The sequence below is a fragment of the Rattus norvegicus genome, chromosome 15 (genome assembly GCF_036323735.1).
Source record: "Rattus norvegicus strain BN/NHsdMcwi chromosome 15, GRCr8, whole genome shotgun sequence".
Taxonomy (NCBI): Eukaryota; Metazoa; Chordata; class Mammalia; order Rodentia; family Muridae; genus Rattus; species Rattus norvegicus.
The window spans coordinates 23319596-23336408 of NC_086033.1; the positions used below are offsets into that span (position 1 = coordinate 23319596).

At 44.2% G+C, this 16813-nt stretch overlaps 1 long non-coding RNA gene across 3 annotated transcripts in view; it reads left to right on the forward strand.

Moving 5' to 3' along the window:
• LOC108352900 (uncharacterized) overlaps positions 1–16561 on the forward strand; it is a 29216-nt gene extending 12655 nt beyond the window's left edge. For 2 of the 3 annotated variants that reach the window (XR_010057903.1, XR_010057902.1), the window contains one exon: positions 10230–10406. This is a non-coding gene — a long non-coding RNA (uncharacterized LOC108352900). Of the gene's footprint in view, positions 1–10229; positions 10407–11034 lie in introns of those variants that run through there. The other variant, XR_001841303.3, reaches the window with a different exon arrangement.
• Positions 16562–16813: the final 252 nt, after the last annotated feature.

Sequence of the window (16813 nt, forward strand, 5' to 3'; positions counted from 1 at the left end):
GGCATCTAAGAGATGGTAAGGCATCCATGGCGCTGATGTGCTGGGGGATAGAGGTTTGTCCATCCCAGATGACATTTGTGTTGTCCTTCATTGTAGTATGTACTTATCTCTGACCTTTATGAAGAGAACTGTTTCCATCGGTAGACAAAGTAGCCTCGGCTTTCAGCAGGGATCAATCAGCCAGTCGCAGAGGTCTTTTTTCCCACTCACTGGCTTCTGCCAGTACTTATACTCATGCTATGGTGGCTCCAGGTCAGGATTGGGCAGCAAGGTGACCAGATTGCCCCCAACCGGTGGAGAATCTAGTCCATGGCAGCTGACCAGTGGTCCCATCTTTTGGGACATTCTATTTAGAGGCAAAACATCAGCCACTCTATCACCCTGGATTGGGTGACAGTTGTTAGTGCCTGGCTGGCAGGAGTGATGGGTTCTAGGCAGAACAGCACTAAGCCACACATCTCCCAGCATCAGGTACTGGTGCACTGAGACAGTCTTAAGCTCCACATACACAGTCTGCAGAAATGCATACACATGGCCTCACCCAGCCATTTTAGCCCACGCAAGCCATCTTGGAGAGCAAATTTTTTATGAGGAAGGGATAGGGGCAGTCAGGGATGACCATGAACTAGTGGGTTATCCGGCCCACGCCAAGGTCCACTGTTCTTCGGGTAGTCCATAAGTATTGTTTGTTGCCAGTAGCCCCCTGTACCCAAGGTATTTGGATACTGGCCCACTGGGGCATAGGAGCACAGAGCATTGGGTCTCTGTATCCATAAAACAACTGGGCGGGCTTCTCTTCTATCTCTGTGCATAGCCAGCACTCTAGGACTAAGAGGCTCTCCAGTGGCCCCTCTTGTTCTTTCTGGGGCAGTCTCTGACCCAGTGTCCTTTTTCTTTGTACTAGGCACACTGATCTTTTTTTTTTTAAGATTTGTTTATTTATTATATATAAGTACACTGTAGCTGTCTTCAGACACACCAGAAGAGGGCATCAGATCTCATTACAGATGGTTGTGAGCCACCATGTGGTTGCTGGGATTTGAACTCAGAACCTCTGGAAGAATAGTCAGTGCTCTTAACCGCTGAGCCATCTCTCCAGCCCAGGCACACTGATCTTTAGCCAGGAATTCTCTTCTGTTGTCAGGTACTGTCTTCTTAGGTTCCCTAACTACTGTGGCCAGTATATGTTCCTCTCTTGTCTTTTATCTCTCTTTAGCTCTCTAACTTTTTAACCCTTTAAATTTCTGTAACTTTCTCTTTATATCTTTTTCTTATCTTAGCCAGATTGGTGGGGCATTTTCTAGCCCCTCAGAGACCCACCCTTGGAGCCTGGGGGCAGACCCGGAGCACTCCCTACCTTCAGGTGTATTGAATCCAACAGGCAGAAGTGAGGGCCTTCCATCCGTGTCTGTAACATTTTTTTTTTTTTGGCCTCTAGTAGGATTCTGTATTTCCTGTAACAGCTATTAACAAGCATCTCAAGTGGGATGGTAAGAAAACAAGAAGAGAGTCCAGAAAATAGAAGTCCGCCAAAAAGGACAAAAGCATTCAGTCACACAGAAAGACAATCAAAAGATTAACAGACAAAAAAACAGAAGTGCGCACAAAAACAAAAGACAAGTGGCCACCGCAAGATCACCACAAAACCAAACTGATTCAGATGGGAGCTTCCGTGAGCTCACCAAAAACAGATGAAGGGGAGCGGATTCCACATCACTCCTCTTTCCCAATCAGAATCTCAACTGACAAGTTGTGTGTTCAATCTAGTGGTAACACAAAGCAAAGACCTAAGACACACAGACAAAAACCACTCTGGAAATACAGATGGCCAGGAGGGCAGGTCTTTTCTCCAATCCAGGAGAATCACCGAAACCTCACAAGCACCCAGATGGGAATCTCTCAGGCATCCCTGGGGTCCCTCCTCACCTCCTGGGACGTCTCCCAGGGCAGTGCAATCAGTGAGCCCCAGGCACGTCTACCGCTCACACTCGCTTCTCTCCTGAGACACAAGCCTCCCTCTCAGCCCGAGATGGGAGTGACTGCGAAACCAGAACTCCAGAACTCCCGAGCAAATACAGACCCAGAGTAGCAAATACAGACCCAGAGTTTAGCTGGCACAAAAGACAGACACAGACAAAGACACAGATGCTATCTCACCTCCAAGTGGGTCTTTGGAGATGAGGGTGGTCACCCATCCCAGACGAGCCCCCAAATGAAAGACCCCCGGAGTGGGGAGACCACAACCCGAGGGGGCAGGGATGGCGTCATAGAATAACAGTGAAAAATCACAAGGAAGAACTCTGTCCCCCAAGATTGTTTCCTAGGAGAAGCTGTCTCCTACTTCTCAGATTGTTTAACTTCATGTTCCGCTAGTTCCTAGGAGAAGTTGTTTCCTGCTTCTCAAGATTGTTCTCTAAGATTTATGGTCAGCTAGTTTCTGGGAGAAAGCTGTTGAGCTGGCCAATGTAATTATCCATTCTATAGCCCTAGGAGAGGCTTTTTGGAACATACAATTCTGGGGCCTAACCTGTTTGTTTGGTTTTTTTTTTTGTTTTTTGTTTTTTTTTTGTTTGTTTGTTTGTTTTTGTTTTATTTTGCTCTAAACTTTGTGTCTAGGGGGCAACTTTAAAACTTTAATCTTTCAGTGTAAGAATAACAGCAATGCACATGAAATAAAATAGACAATTAAAAATATGGAACTTGTATTATGAGTTTATGAAATACCCCTAGGCTGAGGAAGAAAACACAGGAGAGGTGTTGTACATTGCACCAGTAGAGGAGGGAGCTGCCTCAGAGCTCAGATTTCTGAAAGAAAAATAAAGGCCAGATACTATTAGCAAATTGGTGTGGAAGAGGGGAAAAGAGAAACACACACACACACACACACACACACACACACACACAGAGAGAGAGAGAGAGAGAGAGAGAGAGAGAGAGAGAGAGAGAGAGAGGAAGAAGCATGGCCCATATTAAATCTCAGAGTCAGTTGTAGGTTAGCAGTTAAGAAAAGACTGTAAGCGAAGGGTATTGGGTGTACCTGGAAGAGAATGGGGGACAAGAGGCACAAAGAAGGACGCCAATGGGTTCGGTCCCCAGCTCCAAAAAATAAAAAAAATAAAAATAAAGAAAAAAGAAAAAAGAAGGATGCCAAGACAAGAGTCTGATCAAGGCGACAATTTTATGTTTCCCCCAAGGCTGAATTTATACCATAACATGGGTAACAGAGGGAGGGGGGAAATAAGAAACATTTATGCAGGCCAAGGACACAATATTTGTGTGGTCGGGGAATGGGCTGATGTTAACAGGATGTCAGAAAGGTCACAGGTTGGTCATATCTATTAGTCAGCAGGATGTTGATTTTTCAGAAGGTTTCAGGTCATCACATTGGGTATCTTGACATATCATATGTTATCATATGATTATTCATCTTGACCACCAGATTTGTATTAGTCTTCTGCAGCTGGCTGGGGATTTTCCATGAACCCAGTCATACTTAATGCTAACTATAATAATAACATCAACAATGGAGGGCTTCAAGGGCATCGCTCCCAACAAAAAGACCAGCCATTTTCACTTTCGTTTGGGGTGGGGTTGGGTCCCTCCCACTGCCCCTATGCTCTTGATTGAACAGACTCACTGTTCTCTCTCAAGTAGGTAAAAGGTTGGAAAGAAGAGACTTAATGATCAAGGATGTAAAAGCATCTTCTGTCTTGCATTAGCTGGGGCACTTTGAGCCAGGTGTGTATCCAGGAGTAGAAGGTGTGATGCTGTTGTCTGAAACCTGAGGAGTCCTTCAGGAGGGGCTGAGCTGAGAAGAGGAAGCCACTCAGGCTATGGGGATGAACAGTTGGGATTAAAGAGGCCGGAAAGGCTAGATGCTCCCTTAGGAGAGGGATACGGTAAAGACAACATTTTGGCAGCTATAGCTGCACAAAGACCCCCAAATAAACACAACTACTGGGCTGTTCTGTGATGGGCTTGACCATGCTGCTTGTTGGCAGAATGTGGACTTGGGACTTGGCGCTAGAAAAAGCAGTTAAGGGCTGGAGAGATGGCTCAGCGGTTAAGAGCACCGACTGCTCTTCCAGAGGTCCTGAGTTCAAATCCCAGCAACCACATGGCGACTCACAACCATCTGTAATGGGATCCGGTGCCCTCTTCTGGTGTGTCTGAAGACAGCTACAGTGTACTCATATACAAAATAAATAAATAAATAAATCTTTAAAAAAAAGAAAGAAAAAGCAGTTAAACCCTTTAATCAAGGCTTAATGGGCCTGTACCCCTTAATGCATCGCCTTGGGCATGGAGGATAGTGGTACTGAGAGAAACATAGCGTATGACAGCCTGGCTCAAGAAGTCTCAGAGGAAAAGGATGCTGGTTAAGTGGCCTAGAGGCCATTCTTGTGATATTTCGGCAAAGAATGTGGCTTCTTCCCGCCCTTACCCAAAAAGTCTGCCTGGAGTTAAATAAAAGAGTTTTGTGGATTAATGGCCTCAGCAGAGGAAATTTTACGACAGTCTAGTACTGACTGTTGTGGTTTTTGTTGTTGTTGAGGGTGGTAGTGGTGATGGTGGTGGTGGTGGTGGTGGTGGTGGTGAAAAGAAACAAGCTGATCAAGGAAAAACAAAATGTACAGGAAGAGAAAAAGAGCACAATGAAGTGTAATGGAGCTCTAAGCCCAGTTCTCAAGGAGATACAAAGTTTAAAGGAAAGCCTAATGCTACAGGGAATGGAGGGAGTGGTAACTTCAGAATGAAAGGAGTGGTAACCTCAGGACAGACACCACCCAGCTAAGCTTTCAACTTGTCAAAAGTAATTAAATAAAATCTTAAACTGTGAGGGAAATGATCAGCAGCAGAACCAGGGAGCCATTTGCCAGCCCCAGCAAACGGACAGCAGGGTCTGGCTTTAGAGTCAAAGATTCAAGGGGTTATGGAAACTTCATCATGGCTAAGGAAAACCACTAAGGTCAAGCGTGTTGTCAGGAATGTCCTTTCATGGAGGTTCAGAGAGGCCACTTTGTGAAGCTGAGAGGGTGAAGCCTAGATCGCTTTGCACGTCCCAAAATGTGGAAGGTGCTAATGTCGTGGGGTATCCGCTGAGGAAAGCTGCTAACACATTTGGAACCAGCCCAAGGGAAAGAAATGCGTGCAGTCAACAAAGGTAAAAGGAGTTGGAGATCTGAAGAGTGCTTTTGACGTCAGATGTGAAGATACAGAATTTGAAAATTTTCCCTGCTGGCTTCAGGTCTTGTTTTGGCCAAGTACTTCCTCCCTTGGCTCCCTTCCTTCTGTTTGGAATGATAATGTATACCTTCTGCCATTGTGTGTAGAAAGTAGTCGATCTGCCTTTTGATTTTGATTTCACAGGAGTTCAAGAGATTACCTTGAGCCTCTGAAGAGACTTTAAACTTTTACAGTGTTGAGACTGGAGTAGACTATGGGGACTTTTGGAACTGGATTGAATGCATTTTTGTATTGTTATATGGCTACGAGCCTATAGGGGTCAGGGAGTGGAATGTGGTGGTTTTTATAAGCCCCATAGACTCATAGATGTGAATGAATGCCTGGTCTCCGGGGAGGGGCACTATGTGAAAGAATTAGGAGGCGTGTGGGCTTGTTGAAGGAAATGTGTCACTGGGTGTGGGCTTTGAGGTTTCAAAAAGCCCATTGTCTGTCTGTCTGTCTGTCTGTCTGTCTGTCTGTCTGTCTTTGACTCTGTCTCTCCCTCTCTCCCTCCCTGCTGCCTACAGATCCCGATGTGGACCTCTCAGCTACTTCTCTAGCACCATGTCTGCCTGAATGTGGCCATTATCTTTGCCATGATGACTATGGGCTAAACCTCTGAAACTGTGAAGCAGCCCCAATCAAGTACTTTTCTTTATAAGAGTTGCTGTTGTCACTATGTCCCTTCACAGCAGCAGAACACCAAGCCACATGTCACAATGCTACTTCCAACTCAAAGTACAGTTTCCCTCCGACTTGAGGCATTACCTGTAAATGTATCTTTTATTTGCCTGATGTAATCGTCATTTTGGAGGCTCAGTGCCGAATGAACTCACTCTTTCTAGCTCTTTGTGAACTCTGGCTAGCTGGTTCAACTCTACTCCAAGCTGACTGGTTCAAACTGGCTTCTTGGCTTGTGACTGAATTGCTCTGCTTGGTCTCAAACTAACTCAGAAATCTGTTCTAATCGTCTGTCTCCTTCTCATTCTCTGGCTTGTTCTTCACCCGTGTCTAGCCTTTTCTCTCTGCAACCTGTCTCTATACAACTGTCCTGGTAAAAACTGCCTCTGAACGCCCCAAACTGAACTGCCATGAACTCAACCCCTCCATGGACTGCTTCTCAACTCAATGACTCCTCTGAACTGACTGCCTCTGTCTCTTGAGTGCTGGGATTAAAGGCATGTCCCACAACACCTAGACCTAATCTTTTTTTGTATCTAAAACTTGCTCAGTACCAGGCTGGTCTTGAACTCAAAGAGCTGCTTGCCTCTGGCTCCTGGGATTGAAGGGGTGTCGGTGACAGACCAAATCTTTTGAGTTCGGATTATCTTAGAGAAGCTGACCTAAGGTTAAACTCAAGTAAACTAATAGGCACCTGGAAACCTAGCACCAGTTTCCAGGGTTACCCCCAATAAGACCTGTGTCTAGCACCAGTTTCCAGGTTATTTCCCAAGAAATCTGCACCCTCAGGTTACAAGCCCGCCCCTGACACTTCACTTCCTAACAACCACCAATCAGGAGGAAAACAGAAGTTAAGTTTATGGTTTGGCTCCCAGCACCAGCCAATTATATTAAAGTCCATGATGTTCCCCCGATCAGATGTGTACCAGGCTAGACATCCCTTTCCTGCCTCTATAAACGCTTGCCTAAAACTGGGGTTGGGTCCTTCTGCTGCTCTCCCGAGACAGAGACTTTGGTGTGGTCCAAGCTTCATCTTGAATAAAGAGACCTTAGTGTGATTGCATCCAATTTGGCTCCTTGGGGGTCTTTTGGGGGCTCACAAACATTTCCTGGCGCAACATCTGTTTTCCAGCCAGACTAGCCACGTTACTGGATTAAAATTACTATACAAATACCTTCTTGTTAGAGACTTAGCTTGGTTTCCCCATTTTAAACACTGCTGAAATATACATTGCTGCATATGTCTTGCACAGTTGTCCCATGTTTGCTTAGGAATGGGTGTTTCTGGAATCAAAGATCTACAGACAGTAGAATAGAAGGCCCCAGGGTTCATTTAGGTACATTCGAGAACTCAGTGTAAAAAATCAAGAGCCTGGGGCTGAGTACATTCTTCAGTAAGTGTCATTTAGATACCGACTAGTGGTTTGAAAAAACTTATCTTACACTAAAATAAGACTGTGGGTCTGCTCTCTCCAATTAATTTAAATATTGCAAGGGCTTGACAGCCACAGTAACCAATGGCTACCCTTGGGCACCAGAGATACAAGACACTCCCCTCACATAGAACATGCGCTAGACAAATCAGAAAGTCACTATTCTTTCTCAATATAGTGTAATACCTAAAACGAAAAGCAGAAAAGTATTAGATCACGTGCTATAAGGGGGAATGCCTTCCTAAGTATGGTGGTTTGTATATGTGTGGCCCAGGGAGTGGCACTGTTAGGAGTCGTAGCCTAGTTGGAGTAGGTGTGGTTTTGTTGGAGTAGGTGTGGTCTTGTTGGAATGGGTGTGGTCTTGGAGTAGGTGTGGTCTTGTTGGAGTGGGTGTGGTCTTGGAGTGGGTGTGCTCTTGTTGGAGTAGGTGTGGTCTTGTTGGAGTGGGTGTGGTCTTGTTGGAATGGGTGTGGTCTTGGAGTAGATGTGGTCTTGTTGGAGTAGGTGTGGTCTTGGAGTGGGTGTGTCATGTGGGCTTTGATACCCTCAGCTGAGTGGAAGCCAGTCTCCTAGCAGCTTTCAGATGAAGATAGAGAACTCCTCAGTTCTTCATGCACCATGCCTGCCTGGAGGCTGCCATATTCCCAACTCAATGATAATGAACCGAACCTGTAAGCCAACCCCAATTAAATGTTGTCCTTATTAGAGTTGCCTTGGTCATGGTGTCTGTTCACAGCAATAAAACCCTAAGACACCAAGCAAGGTTCCAAACTTTTGAAGAAAGTGGAAAAATGCACCCACTGACTATGTACCAACCATTTTAAATTGGTTTTTTTTTTTAAAGCCTTCTTTAAAACATGATAAATAGAGCCAGGAGGTGGCAGCACATGCCTTTGATCCCAGCAGTTGGGAGACAGGTAGTTCTGAATTTGAGGCCAGCCTGGTCTGCAGAATTTCTGGATAACAAGGGCTATACAGAGAAACTCTGTCTTAAAAACAAAACAAACAAAACATGAAAATAGTAATCTTGAGAAATATTTTCAGCATAAATTGGCAAAACACTTTAAATACAAAAAGCTGTTAACGAAAGAGAAATATCTAGAATATTGAGCAGAAGATACAATATACATCCTACAAGCTTATGAAGAGATGCTCAGTCTCACTAATATATCAGATAAATATAAATTTAGACACTGTAAGCTCTATCAACCAGCTTAGCAGATATAAAGAAGCAATGCTAACAGCAGTGTTTATAGGAAGACGTGAGTGTCTGGTGCATCTCCAGGAGAGGAAAACCTGGTATCACTGTTCCGAAGGGGCTTGCTCTCCCTCTCACATGAGGAGCCCACCGGCTCTCCCAGTGGCTCTCCCAGCTGCTCTCCCACAAGCTCTCCCACCAGCTCTATGGTGAAAGAGAAAACATCAGCCCAGGGCTTCCTCTGCAGGAGCTCCAGGAAAGAGGAATCTTTTCAGAGATGCCTCCTGAGCGAATCCAGAAATGTCCCGTTTAGATTGCTCTACCCTCATTTCTGCAATGAGGAAAGCCCACAACAATGCCCCTAGGTCTGTGGCATCTTGTCTCGACTGCAGATGCTTGCTATTGTTTTTTTTTTTTTTTTGGTCCTTTTTTTCGGAGCTGGGGACCGAACCCAGGGCCTTGCGCTTCCTAGGCAAGCGCTCTACCACTGAGCTAAATCCCCAACCCCGCTTACTGTTGTTTTAATGAAGTTTAAAAATAAGTTCTAATAGTCCAGTTAAGTTCCTTGATGGCCCCGGGGACTATATCCTAATCCTTTCCCCTAACCCTGGGGACTGTAATGTGTGGAATATAGTTCTGTATTGTGTGAAGTCTGGCAAAGAACAGTATGCTGCTCCTCCTGTGAGCTTCCACACAAATGCTCTTTTTCTTACACAGTGAGCTGACCATGGGGGTAGTGTGGAAATTTTGTCCTCTCACCTTTTGGCTCCTGTGCAGATCACTTTCCCAGAGCTAAATATGAGGACTGTTATCATGAGCTCTCTGTTGAAGTTCAGGTGTTGCCCCATAAGTCACATGAACACCAATCTCTGTCAGACAGGGATAGTTTATTGAACATTTGCCCTTGGACAATGGACCAGGGATGTAGCCTAGACTCAGAGGCTAGATAGACTTCAACCCAAGCCAGAATACTTCAGAGTTTTTAAGCCTGAAATCCATAGATATCTGTGCTAAGTTATTCCACCACTCAGGACTTAAGGATAGGGGACTTTCTTAGGAACATATCTTTGCCGTGCATTGATCCTGATTCAATCGGTTAGGTTATTCAACTGTGGCAGGGCAACTTGACTTGCCTAGCAATCACTTCTTAACTTGCCAACCAGGATGTCAGTTACCCACGTACATGACTCTTTCTGCTAATTCCCAGGGAGGTCTCAGGAACGTAAAACTTTATTGGACCCCTATTCAAAATGGAGTATTGTACAGAGCCATATTGGATTTGGGCCTAGCCGCTTTTTGACTGCATGGCTCAAAGTGACTAGGTGACTCTGGGCTGTTTGGCCACAGATATTCACCACTAAGATGACTGCCATAAGTCTTAAGATTGTTGAATGAAAGCCTCTCCCATGAATTTACGGCACAGGAAGATAACATTCAAGGGATGCCTCAGCTCAAACAGATACCAGTTATCTCCTGAATCAACACCCGGTGTCTCCACCACCTGACCTCATCGCCTGACTTCTTTGCCTCCAGCTATCACTGCCTATATCCGCACCTCCCCCTCCTCTGTGTTTCACAAAGGTCACTCCCCCTACCTGAAAGCCTTAAAAGCTGTAACGTTCATCCCAATAAATGAGACCTTGACAACAGAACTTTTGCTTGGTCTCCTTCTTCTCTCGCCCCCCATTTAGGCCCAAGGGTAGCGCCCCTTCGGGACCCTGAATAACTGGGTCCCCACTGGCGGGGACAAGTGGCACCCGAACAGGGACCCCGAAGTACAGCCAACTACCGGACGACGGAGACAGGAGATCCGAGGAGAGATTGAGGACTCTTCAGGCTGCATCACTCGTGCATCTCTGGAGAGGGAGGTAAGACCGGTCGAATAAGTGTCGTCCCATCGCCATGGGAAAGGTATTGTCTAAGGAGGCTTGTTTCACAGGAGAGATCAAGCGCTCACTCAGGGAGAGGATTGAGAGTTAAAAAAAAAGGATTTAATCAAGTTTTTTTGTTTTATTGATGAAAGGTGTCCCTGGTTAATTTTAAACAGTGTGGGGCTAGTTTAAGTAAAACTTATAATAAAAAAGGGACAAGGTAATGGTAAAGTGTTTTTACATATGCGTTCTTTTAGAGTTATATTTTAGTCTTTGGACCCTGATTAGAGATAGTTTACACCCTAGACATGAGAGAGAATGGGTTTGGGAAAAACAGTCCTCCCGGACTCTCCGTAGAAGAGAAAAACTTTTTAGAGCTCTCCTAGGAACAGAAGAAAGGCAGGAGACGTCCTGCCTCTCTGCTGGCTCCTATTGGAGAAATGCTTATTTCTGGTCCTGGGTTCCATAGGTAGGATATGTAGGTCCCTTCGGTGGGACACCATCTAGTTTTTTCCCTCTTTGTCTATTGTCTGTCCTTGGTGCACCAAGCTGTCCATGTCTGTCAGTTTATGTCTGTGGTTTTTGTTTCTCGTTGCTTAAATGTTTTATGTTTCATGTTCAAAAGAAAAAATGGGGGCTGGAGAGATGGCTCAGCGGTTAAGAGCACCCGACTGCTCTTCCAGAGGTCCTGAGTTCAATTCCCAGCAACCACATGGTGGCTCACAACCATCTGTAAGGAGACCCGATGCCCTCTTCTGGTGTGTCTGAAGACAGCTACAGTGTACTTATATATAATAAATGAATAAATAAATCTTTAAAAAAAAAAAAAAAGAAAAGAAAAAATGGTAAAAACTTTATCTGCCAGTCGTTCACACCTTGACTTGGTTTTAACTTGTTTCAAAAAGGGAACAATGAATAAAAAGCAGTTTCAATTGGCTTTTAGAGTCTACATCTGTAGCTAGAAGCCTAAGTCCGCTGGGCAAGCTCCACAGGGGGTGGCTAAATGTTTATACTAGCTGATCCTAAAGACACCAGAAGCTTCACAGCTTCTATGGTAATGAAACTGATGGCTGTTTCTCTTAGAAAATCTTTGACTGTGATTATTGGACTCAACAGGTGACAAGGTGCTTCTCTTAAAATCACAGCTAGAAAACTAAAAATGGTGCTTGGTGTAAATATTAAAGACATGTATAGCCACTTCAACTTTGTTTCTGATTGGTTTTAAATGTATAAATATGCTCTACATGCCTTGGTCATAGGTTATTGGCTTTTAAGTTATTGGAGATGGTTAAAAAAGTCATTCTAGACAACATGTGACATGGGCCAACCTAGGGAAGCAGGTCTAAATTGAGGTAATATTTTTATGGAATTCTTATTCTAAAAACCAGGCTTCTAAAAGATTTTAGGACAATGTCTCTTTGCTGAGGTATCGGAGACCTGCACCATCGTGCGTTCATATGTAGGAATTGACAGTCAAACTTAGTAGCATGAAAGACAGACTCAGTGTCTTGGAGACTAGATTTTGGAGACTAGTTTGTTGGAGGTTGAGTTTTGCTTTCCAAAGTTGTGGTTTGCCCTAGAGTTACCTGTATTTTGATGCTAATTCCACTGCCCCAAGGGCAGCTGCCTAGTCACATACTCAGAACTCAGGTGACTTCCCAAAGTTGTGGCTGTGCTCTGGTGTTACAAGGAGAACTTAAGGATTGTGATTAAGGATTGCCAGTGTTACATTGACTAACTCAATCTTATTTATAATTGAGAAAAAATCAAACAGGTAGAGATTGTTACAGGGCTTACGAAGGATTGATGCAGTTTGTTTATATGGAAATTTTTACTACAAACCTTTGCTCTCAAAATGAGCTTTAATATTTAGAGAGTAGCTATTGCTCCAGAAAAGATTCAATATTCATTTTTAATATTTAAAATTAATTTTAAGCTTCTAAGGATATGTTAATTGGCTAAATACCTCACCTTACCTGAGGACTTAAGCCTTTGTTATCCTCATTGGAGATAAAGCTTTTGTCATATTAGTACAAAATTGTAGGCTAGAGTCATGGAAATATTTAAAAAAAAAGAAACATGGTGAAACATATCTTATTCCAAACAGCAATTAAATTGGTTATTACAAAATACTGATATTTGGCCTATTACATATACAAATTTCAGGCAAAATTGATAATTTTACTCTTTGCATGCTTTTGTATTTCCTATAAATTTGTGCATGCAACCCATAGGAAATGAGCTTACTGTATTTATAGGTGGTTCATCTAATGAAAAGGCTACATGTATGATTGGATCACTTGTTTATTCTCTTGAGTTTCCCCTGCTTCAGCACAGATTATTAATTAACTGTAGCCAGTTTTTAAAATGTTAAACAAAAAAAATCAAGCTTTCAATTCATATACTGATAGCCAATGTGTGCCTTATGGTTTACAGTTGATTAAAACGTTTCCCTTTTTAGATACTACTAGCCCTCAAATTATACAATTACTTAATGCTATATTAGAGGCAGGTTTTCTACTTGAAATCAGTGAGTGATAATTTCAGTGTGAATGTCTGACAACTCACTGTCCTTTCAGTGCTCTGACTCAGACAACTAAACAAAACCATAGACCCAGCTCTTTGAAAATGATAATGGAGTTGATAACACTCCCTCACAAAAAGAGGAAGACTCCATTTGCTTACTTTCAACTCCCATCCTCACCTTACCAGCTCAGGGATTTCTAGTACGACTGAATCTGGATGCTTATGTTTAGGTAAATTAAGCTGGTGAGGGGCTGGAGTGATGGCTTAGTGGTTAAGAGCACTAAGCACTGTTCCTTTATAGGCCATTTAAGAACTCAAACTGGATTGCCTGGCCCCCTTAGCAAGGGAGGACAATGATACCAGGCAGATTATAGGCCTTACATAGGAATAGTTAGTCAAAAAATCTCATTCTTTATATAACCAAAACAATAATGCTGGAGACAATAATTTGGTATAAAAGTCAATTTATAAATACAAGTGCTCAGTGTCCTCAATTTAATCCTCAAGGACTTATCTTAATAAATAATATTTTAGGGGTTGGGGATTTAGCTCAGTGGTAGAGCGCTTGCCTAGGAAGCGCAAGGCCCTGGGTTCAGTCCCCAGCTCCGAAAAAAAAATAAATAATATTTTAACAATATTTTAATAAATAAAAAAGGGGAGTCATCCCTGTATGCTAAAATATGCTCCTTTTATTTCAATTTTAAAATTTGGATGCCAAGGAACACTCTGAGTTTATGGCACCCTACAACTAGGCATACTTCTGCCTAGGTGAAATAGAAAGATCCACATATTGGCATGATCCTGTTCAGATATTTTATATGGGGAAGAGGGAATCTTTGTGTTTTTTCTACAGGATGCTACAGGAGTGTGCCAGCTGCCCGAGTGGCTGGTGAGCCATGCTGATCCCGGGAGCATGAAGATTCAGCTCTCGTGGTTCGGGTCCCTGAAGTCATTACTCTGCCCTGAGAGGAAGATGAAAGATTCCCCCTCATCTTTTGTCATCACAGAGATTTTGGCGTTGCTGCAGTCAGTGTTACCACTGCGTGTGTCCCGCCCCACCGCGGCCTGCGCTCCAACCCTCTGTGCACTGCTGCTTGCTGGAGAAGACTGGACTCCAGCTGTTACCCCTACCCCCCTCATTCCCCTGGTGACTCTTGCTGCCTTAACTGGTGTTGTCATTTTGCAGTCTGTAGCTTCACAGGAATGCCACCTGCGTGAAGCTGCTGTGGACTGGGGAACTCTGCCCTGGTTCTGTAGATCTCAGACATGGTTCCATTGCCTGCTGGTTGTTCCAGAGAAGAATGACCGATCCTGAACTGTCCTGGGAAAGACCTTGGCATTTTCGCTGCTATTGTAGCAGCCATTACTGCTGCAGCCATTGTGTCTGCAGTGTCTGGAGTTACCCTCCCCCAATCTATTGTTAGGCAAGCACAGTGGGTGAACCTTCTGGAGTAGTTGCTAACAATTGGGAATTCTAAATTTTATTACAGGAGAGGCTTGACTAGGCCCTTGGTGGTATGGCCATAGCAGGTGAGGAGAACCAGATGAGGTGCCCACTACTTATCAGGAGAGGCTCAATTTCCACAATCTCTTATATTAATGCCATCTGGCCCCTGCTCTTTCGCCCCTGGGCTCAAATAAGAGGAATGAGAAGATGATCCAACGTAGCTATCCTCAGGGACAGGCAACTTCCTCTGACCCTTGACCAATCTAAGACAGGAACCTTGGGGCGACAAGGTGATCCTATGACGGATAAGGCTGGGGTTCGAGAGGTCGATCCTAAGACAGAGGTGGCTACACCCCGTTTAAACGTGCGGGCCGGTCAAATGCTCCTCTGCCCAGTTTCTCCCAATAACACACACATATAGCCCAGAACGGTGTGTTACAGCATAAGTTCATTCCTAGCCATTGGGGTGCAGTCCTAACTGCAAGAGTGGCTTGCATGGCCGAGCTAGGCACTCTGTGAGGCATGTCTGATCTCTCTCAGACCACTACTTCCACCTAATGGTCTTTTTAAAAAAAAGAAAAGAATAATGGGGGAGATGTACAGAGCCATATTGGATTTGGGCCTAGCCGCTTTTTGACTACATGGCTCAAAGTGACTAGGTGACTCTGGGCTGTTTGGCCACAGAGACTCACCCCTAAGATGACTGCCTTAAGTCTTAAGATTGTTGAATGAAAGCCTCTCCCATGAATTTATGGCACAGGAAGATAACATTCAAGGGATGCCTCAGCTCCCTTAGCAGATACCTGTTATCTCCTCAGTCAACACCCGGTGTCTCAACCACCTGACCTCATCGCCTGACTTCTTTGCCTCCAGCTATCACTGCCTATACCCTCATCTCCCCCTCCTTCATGTTTCACAAAGGTCACTCCCCCTACCTGAAAGCCTTAAAAGCTGTAACGTTCATCCCAATAAATGAGACCTTGACAACAGAATCTTGCTTGGTCTCCTTCTTCTCTCACCCCCCATTTAGGCCCAAGGGTAGCACCCCTTCGGGGCCCTGAATAACTGGGTCCCTGCTGTCGGGGACAAAGTATTATTCCAAATGGCTTCTTAGATTGGTGTAGGTATCGGCGTAGGTGTCTCTCTTGTGTTGAAGTCCCAGAAGCAATGTAGAGGGTGGTTCTGATGCTTTGATCAGGAATCTGTTTACTGACACCCATTGCCCTCAATCGGTTTTTGATCTATCAATAAAGTTGCCAATACCCAATGACTAAGCACGGGGGACTGAACATTGAGAGTTAAGTGGGGAGACTGGGAGAGAGAGGAGAATAGCAGAGGAGATAAAGCCAACCAGCCGTGTGAGTTTCGAGTAAGTGGTCTCTGGTCACTTCCCTGATTGGGCCTGGAGTAGCAGGGGAAGATTTAGGAGTGCCCAGTCATTGAGTTAGCAAAGGCATTTTGAGAATAACTGGCATGTAGAGTGTGTGTGTGTGTGTGTGTGTGTGTGTGTGTGTGTGTGTTTTCTATGAAGGATCCAAGTTAGCTCCTGGGTGGGTGCACAAATGTGCCTAGCTGGGAACACAAAGTAGTGTAATCAAAAAGTACATGCAACAGGGCAAAACCCATAAAAGCTCAAAGACAGGCGCAGGAGGTGCTGCCAGGTGCCTGATTCAGGTCCAAGCCTCTTGTGACTAATTATACAAAGCCATTCTAACTGACCTCTATTGTGATGGCTTTCCAAGAACAGCAAAGCATGGAACATAATAGAATATGCAATCAACTGAGGCATGAGAAAGTTTCCTAGTAACAGCACAAGGGAGAGTTTCTTTGTAATAGTATAAGATGGATGGCTACAGGCATAAAACAAAATGGCTACAGTTATATTAGTGGAGCAGGCCTCAAGACTCTGGGATCCTCATTATGAGAGGTGGCAGGCCTCTGCCCATCAAAGGAGAATTAGTCTCCACTGGGACTTACCATTAATCTAGTTGGAAAGCTAGGATAGATATGAAAAAAATAAATCTTACAGAAACGGAAACCAAACAAGACTGGGTCTATTCTGTGAGGTATGAATTGAACCTCTTCTGGGACTCCCTGAATGAGACCCACAGAGATGATGATCGATGCAAAAGGAAGAGAAGTTTAATCATTCCAACATGTTGGGGTCATCTCACTTCAAGGGAGAGACAACTCTGAGCAGAGCAGGGCTGCTCTAGGATTCTGTTGAGGCCTGACCCCTAGCATAGCTGTAGCCATTTTGTTCCATGCCTGCCAGTTATTTCATACTGTTGACAGGAAACATGATTCTAACAGAGAGTTATATACCTTGCAAACAATTGGGGGCAGAATTTGAACAATGGTTTTGATTTTTTTTTTTTTTTTTTTTTTTTTTTTTTTTTTTTTTTTTTTGGAGCTGGGGACCGAACCCAGG